General features: G+C 55.5%; 1 long non-coding RNA gene across 1 annotated transcript; it reads right to left on the minus strand.

Annotated features, from left to right (window-relative positions):
- Positions 1–2,587: 2,587 nt before the first annotated feature.
- Positions 2,588–6,963, minus strand: LOC109459043 (uncharacterized). Its single transcript, XR_002139327.2, has 2 exons — positions 5,781–6,963; positions 2,588–3,294 (listed from the first exon to the last, which is right to left on the minus strand). It is a non-coding gene; the product is annotated as an uncharacterized LOC109459043 (long non-coding RNA).
- Positions 6,964–7,365: the final 402 nt, after the last annotated feature.

The following is a 7,365-nucleotide window of genomic DNA, read 5'->3' on the forward strand; positions in this document are numbered from 1 at the left end:
TACAGGTTTGGAAGTTCTGACGTGGCCACCCCACAGCTGGGAGCAGCGGGGGAGGAGGGAGTGAGGAGAGTATCACCAGCTCCTGCCCCGCCCCAGCCGGTGTGCTTTGTAGGAAGCCTGTCCAGGCAAAGACCTTATCCCAGAGATCTAGCAAATTACTAGGCAGCCGTCTGAGTGGGGCCCAAGCACAGACGTGAGCAGAAGGCACCTTATTAGGCTAATTACGGGCTCCTGGGCCATGATACCGTGTGCCACGTAAGATAAACTCCGGGCTGGCGCGAGAGCAGCTCCAAGGACTGTTTACCCTGGGAGGGGTGCCTGCCACTGAGGCACTGGGGGGCAGGGCGGGGGGATGGAAGAGTGAGGGGGAAGGGGACCCCAGAAATAGTAGAGGAGTCTGCACACCCTTCCTCGTCTGTAAAGTTCACCCCTCCACACACCTGATTCGCCAGGAATGGCTGGCCACTGTTTGGCCGACAATGATGCTTCTAGCAAAACTGGCTTCGCCCTGCACACAGATTAGCTCCTTTTGTTCTCCCAACAAACCCATCTTTTTTTCACAAGTAGGAAAACTGAGGCCCAGGGATGGTAAGGGGACTTGCTAGCAGCCGTCAGAGCTGGAAACCAAGAAGCAGCCCTAGCCCTAAAGGGAAACCAGACTCAGGAAATTCCCAGAACAACAAGCTCATGGCAAGCGGTGCCCGGGAGGGCTGGTCCCCCCACAGGATCCTTGGTGGCTGGGCCTCCCAGCTGGCAGCCATTGCAACCTGTCCCGTCACAGGAAAGGGAAGGGCGCCCTGCCCCAGGGCAGGTGGGTGGGCGAGGCTGGCTGCTCCCCAGCTCAGGGCTGTGATGATGCCCTGTGGCTGGCTGCCCAGACCCCACCAGGCACACCCCTGCCCCACCTGACAGAGTCTCCGCCTCTCTCTCCGCCCCGGGGGGGCCGCCCTCACCACCCTGCCCCACACCCATCAGTGTATCAATCTCAAGCTATAGGGAAATGACCCTTGGGGCTGTCCACACCGGCAATGTCAAAGGAAACACAAGGACTAGAGGAAGGATGGTGCCCACTGAGCTTGTGGGGACAGGGAGGGACGACCTGTCATCCCCTGTCACCTGGTCCCCCTCTTCTATGAGCAGCCAGTCACCTCACAGCCCTGGCTGGCTCTGTCTCTGGAGCCTGGCCCCTCCTTAACTGTCTGTGTGTCCCCATGGGCTGGAGAGCTTGGGGGACAGGGACGGGGATGGGTGGGGACTCTGCCACACCTCCAGGGAGGCCCTGCCCGCTGAGACGCTGAGATAAGGAACAACGCAGGACAAGAAAAAGAGCCTTCCTTCAGGGGCCACCAGGAGTCGCTCAGAAACTCCGCGTCCCTCCCCAAGGCCCTGTGTCTCGGGCACCACCACCCAAGGCCTTGGGTTCTTTAAGGAAAGGAGGAGGCACGTCCAGGCCTAAGTTGGACCTACCGGCTTCACGGCCTTGACGTTCTCCTTTGGGTCTTTCCCTCTTCGTTAAATGAACAGAATAAAGGGGCACAGCCTTGCCTGACAGCACACGTCCTCGGAGTGGTGCCAGGGTGGCTGCAGAGCACTTGGGAACTGGTGCAAATACCAGGCCGTCCGGGACTTCCTGGGTCAGAGACTGCTGGTGGGGCCAGCACTGTTTTTAACCAGCCCTCCAGGGGTCAGGGCAGCCATCGTGTGAGACCTCCCGGCTCAGAGCTTCCCTGTCCCACCCGGGACATGACTGTCCCCACGGAGTCCCTCCAGCAGCTCCAAGGCTTCTCCAACGGAAGAAGCCGGCTCCAGGGCTCCTCTCACCTCCTTTTGTCTAAAACCACACCCGGGCTGATGCCTGGGACCCCTGACCTGTCTGAATGTCCTCTCACCAACAGTGGGAGAGAGCATGTGGGACACTTGGAGGTCAGATCCCCTCCTCGCCTCACAGCTGGAAACCCCTGTCCCATGGATGTCACCTTCCAGCTGGGTCACAGAGCTGTTTCAGTGTCTTGTCTCCTTTCCTCAAAGGCAGCACCAAGCACCTGAGCAGAGACAAATTAGGGCATTCTGTCACCTCGGCCTGCCTAAGAGAGAAGGAACTGAAAGGTCATGCAGAGATGGGGTGGCTTTCACAGCGGAGTGCCCAGAACTATACTCCAGGAAGCCAGCATACTTTGCCTGGGTTCCCTGACTGTGCCCCAACAGCCCCAGTTCACAGGGTCAGGGCCAAGGGGATGTGTTTTCATGGCTCTCTCCGGTCCTTTGCCCAATGGGGGTCAGTGTGCTCACCCAGAACTAGTCTGTGAATTGGAGCTGAGTTACATGGGGTGCAAAAGCCTGCAGCGGCTGCCTTACCCTGCTTCCCACAAACCAGAGCTCTCCAAGTCTGTCCAAGACAAGAGCTGCGTCTGTCACTCACTCACCCTCTCTGTCTCCCCCGGCGCCAAACCCGCGTCAGAAAGACCTGCGGTCAGATAGCATCAGATGGATGATATACGAATTATAGCTCAACCAAGCTGTTACAGGAAAAGAAAGTGTATGCAGAGAAATCTCACTTCCACCCCTTTTTGCAAAAATAAGCAATGTATATAATTTTTAAAAAATTTTTATTGGGGAATATTGGGGAACAGTGTGTTTCTCCAGGGCCCATCAGCTCCAAGTCGTTGTCCTTCAGTCTAGTTATGGAGGGTGCAGCTCAGCTCCAAGTCCAGTCGCCATTTTCAATCTTGAACCGGCAATCTTGTTGTTAAGAGCTTGCACTCTAACCAACAGAGCCATCCGGCTGCTCCTCCGGAAGCTCAGCGGCAGCTTGTTGTCTTCAATCTAGCTCACTGGCCCATGTGGGAATCAAACCGGCAACCTTGTTGTTCAGAGCTTGCGCTCTAACCAACTGAGCCATTTGGCCACCCTACATATAATTATTTTAAATGTCCCCTACTTTCTTACACATCCAGTGGCATCTTATCTGTACTATGTGGCACCCTAACAGTGCGCCCTATGGCTAACAGTTTCCATCTGTCTCCTTTTTCATGAGTGCACAGTACTTCCTGGTGGGAACCTGCCCGTTGCTTCATCTCCGTTCAGGTGATTCGCTGGGGGCATTCCTGGATCCGAGGGCACAGAGCAGGTTTGGCCAATGTGCACACTGCCCTCCGTGGCAGGCAGCCGTTGTGCTCTCTCTCCAGCCAGGGGGCTGGTCCTTGATTGTTTGCAGGCGCCTCCGTCTTCTCATCTATAAACCGGCTGCTGTGGGAACCCAGCGAGTCCACACAGGTCAAGGGCGCAGAACAGTGTCTGGGACATAATGAACACGACTTAAGTGGGAGCTCATTATCATCACCCTCACCTTCACGGCTGAGCAAGCCAAGGTCTGGCTGGCAAGCTCTGCCCACTGCCTGGCACAGGCGTGGCTGTGGCTTCACCCAGAGCACAACAGTGTTCAGCCCAGTGAAGGGGGCAGACGAGCAAGAGCAGAAGTGGGTGGGGCCTCAGGTGGAGGAACAGAGTGTGCAGGGTGGGGGTGCTGTCGAGACAGCCGAGGAGGTCAGTGCATCCTACATCAGAGGTGATTTGGGGAGGTGCCGAGGGTCGTGGGGTGGCGTGCTCTTTAGACAGGTTTCAGGGAGGGCCTGTCTCCTGAGGAGCCTTTGCGCAGAGGCCAGCACAGAGCAGGGAGCAGACCTGGACCTCTGGGTCAGAAAGGGTGAAGGCCCCAGGCAGGCACCCCGCTATGTGCCAGATGCGCAGGGAGATGCGTGCGTTCCAGCAGGGTGGGCGCTGGCAGGAAGGGAGGGGTGAGGCAGAGTTCTGGGAGAGCAGCAGGTGCCAGGTCAGGTAGGGTCTAGTGCCATGGGGAACAGGAAGGGAGGCCACCTATGAGTTCTCATCGGAAAAGGACCCAACCATCTACCTCTGGATTTGAAATGCTCCTGAGGGGCTGGGCTGGGAATAGGTTGTATGTAGCCTGTCAGGGGGGGCTGCTGTGTTAGTCCAGGCAAGACAGGGTGGGGCCAGACCCAGATGGCAGCAGTGGAGACACTGCCAAGCCTGCAGAGAATGGTCTGCTTTGATGGTGGGGCCACTGGAATTTTTAATCTATTCATCTCCATGTGGCTGGGTGTACATCCTTGTCAGTGACAGGCCTACACCTGCTGCAGAGACCTTCTGGAAACTTCTAGGGTGTCTGGGGTGGGGGAGGTAGTGAGAGGAGCAATCGAGGAAATGAGTGCGGGTCCCCAGATGGGGCTCCTGGTCCACTCCCCACCTGACGTATGTTTAGGACCTGTGCAAAGCCTATACTTAAAATAGCATGAGCAGACTCTTCACTGAATTTCCAAAACGTCACCTGGCCCAGCCACTCTGCTTTGTGGCCCTTCTATGGGTCCTCCCCGATATCCCCAGGGCTTCTCTGGACACTGTGGTTCCAAGGGCTCCCGGACATTCAGGAAGGAGCCCGTGGGATAAAGCGGAGCAGAGGGGCCCTGAGGACAGGTATGAGGGCACGGAAGTGGCAGTGCTGCTGGGACACCCCCAGGCCTCTGCAGGGAGCTGGACGCCCACCTGAGCAGGTGGGGGACAGAGAACACGTGGTCATGGACCAGAGAAACCTGGGGGGTTGTGGTTACAAGGATACTGGTGGGGGAGCTGGGGCCACTGTCCTGCTGGACGGAGCGTGCAGGGCCTCGCGCACGGCTCTGGGCTCAGCCCTCGCTCAGTCACATGACCTGCTGCACCTCAGCGCCCCTTCCATCAATGAGGATGGCGTCTCCCTCCCTCTCTCTGGGGCTCATCATCAGTAGTAACTGAGCTCATGTGAATCAAAGCACCTTAAAGTTACAAAATGCAAAGAAGAATGCAACAGTGACCACCATAATTACCCGAGACCATGGAAACCCCGTCTCTATCAGGTAAGGGGTGTGTGTTCGCATGCGCGCGCGTCCCAGGGGGGAGCGAATATATTCTCAGCACCAGAGGGCTGAAAGGCATTTGGTGGTGAGAAATGCAAACCAGCAGCAGCCAGGAGTCCCTGGGCCCCAGCTGAGCACGGAGGCCCACTGGGCATCCTGCCAGGCCAAGGGCAACGCCAGAGGTCGGTCCGCTCTGGTCTGGGAAGTGGGTGAGGGAGGGGCCCTCCCAGGGACAAGGGAGGCAGGGGGAGGGGACGTCTGGTGTGGGACGGCCCAGGTGCGTGGTGGCAAGTTGAGACAGAACGCGGTGGAGCGATGATGGAAGCAGAGCTAGGTGGGAGTTACACAGTGACAGTGAGGTCTGGTTTAGAGGAAGGGGCTGGAAGGCCCCATGCCTCCCCCGGCCCTATTGTCACTCGTGCTGTTTCACCAGTCAGCCCTTACAGGAATCCTGAGCCTTCCAGGTCTCCACAGAAAACCCCTCACTGGGAGCAGTTCATGAATTCCAGGAATTTACTGGAGCCCTGGGGAGCGCGGGAGGGGCCTCCTGGCCCAGCCTGGCTGCTCTTCCTTCCCTCCCATGCCTTCTCTCAGCCCCTCCCCGTGCCTGTCCTTAGAAGCCCCTGACAGCCTGGACAGTGCACTACCCCAGAGCCCCACCGCACAACCCCACCCATAGGCCCACCATTTGCAGCCCAACCACACACAGCCTTTCACAGCCCCACCCACAGCCCTGCCCACAGCCTCCTACAACCCCACCTCATTTTCCCACCTCCCCTCTCCCACGGCCCCGCCCACAGTCCCACCCACCACGGCCCAGCCCACAGCTCCACCCTGCAGTCCCCCACAGCCTGACCCCACAGCCCTCTCTACCTGGTAGAGAAAGCTGATGAGGTTGAGAATAGTGCATCTTTTCCAGTTTCAGCAGCCTAGAAAGGGTCAGGGCAGGGCGCTTCCAGATGAGGGAGCCGTGGGCACCACCTTGGTAGGGATGCCAGGAAAGGCACGAAGAGGACACCAGGTGTGGTCTGGTTAAAGAAGCCCGTTCTGGTCAGAGAGAAGACGGGAAGACGAGAGGACAGGTAAACATGAGGATAATCTAGGACAGAAAATGGGAAAGAAAAGCTGAGAGATACACAAGATACAATAAGTCTACCTTCAACTAATATGAAACAAAAAAGGAGAGAACATGGAGGGAAGAAAATCAGCAACAAAATATTAGAGGAGAACATTTCCAGTCCTAAAGAGACACGGGGTCTTCAGATGAGATACAACAGGGAGTTGGAATAACAGGGAGTAAGAAAAGGGTGGAAGCTTTCAAGAGGGTAAAAGGAAACTGTTGGCTGGGAGGAGTGAGAATGGCAGTGGCGTCAGACTTCCCATGGGTAGCAATGGGTGTAAGAAGACACATGGGAAGCAGTTTTGAACCTAGTTTTCTATACTTGGCCAAATTATCTGTCAAGTATGGGACAGAATAAAGATATTTTCACACCTTCAAAGACTCAGAATTATATGCCTCCCACGCATCCTTTCTTGGACAGTTATTTGAGGATGTATTCCAACAAAGTGAGAGAGAAAACTAAGAGAAAGACATGGCATTTGGACTATAGAGTGACCCTCTTGGGTGCAGTAAAGGGTGTGACAGGGAGCTAGATGGGGTAGGGAGCCGGGAGAGGGTTGGGAGGAGGTCTTGGGAACAAAATGGAGGTAAAATCGAGGTTATGGCAAAGGCACCTTATTAGTTTGTCAGCAAGAAAGAAGAAAGGCAATTAAAAACTACGGAGAAAAAAATGTAATAAAATTAAGTTTCAAATATACAGCAAACTCCAATGAGATATGATTTTAAGCTACAGATGGAGTGTAAAATGTGTTCACCCAATTTGCCCTTGATACTAAGACTATCTTCTTGGAGTTGCCCTGTCAGGGGTGGGGGGTTGGGGGGGTGACTGTCTCCTCACGGAGAAGGAAATGTCCTCTAGCCCAGGGCCCCGCAGTGCAGTCAGTGACATGTAACGCCAGACAATCTCAGAGCCCAGGTGGTGCAGAGGCCATGAGAACCCACCTTTACTACAGATAGAGTTTGCAGATGTAAAGCTTCAGAGGGAATCCACAGGAGAGTCCGGACATTCCCTGTAAGGTAAACGCAGGTTGGAGAGCTGGGCTGAATTACCCATATTTCATATCAGGAAGCCAGTAGAGGTCTAACAGTTAAGTGCGCGAACTCATCCTAGAAAAAGTGCTCCACACCTCATGGCTGAATATCACTACAGTCACTTTCAAAGTACACCCCTTGGGAAGCTATGCACCGACGCCAGCGCCTAGCCCACCCTTCAAAGCAATTTTGGAACTCTTTTTCTGGAATGGCCATCAGAGCTGTCATCGTATTACCCTTGATGTCCTGAATGTCATCAAAATGTCTTCCTCTCAATATTTCCTTTATCTTCGGGTAAAGGAAGAA

The sequence above is a fragment of the Rhinolophus sinicus genome, linkage group LG13, assembly GCF_036562045.2.
Source record: "Rhinolophus sinicus isolate RSC01 linkage group LG13, ASM3656204v1, whole genome shotgun sequence".
Lineage (NCBI taxonomy): Eukaryota > Metazoa > Chordata > Mammalia > Chiroptera > Rhinolophidae > Rhinolophus > Rhinolophus sinicus.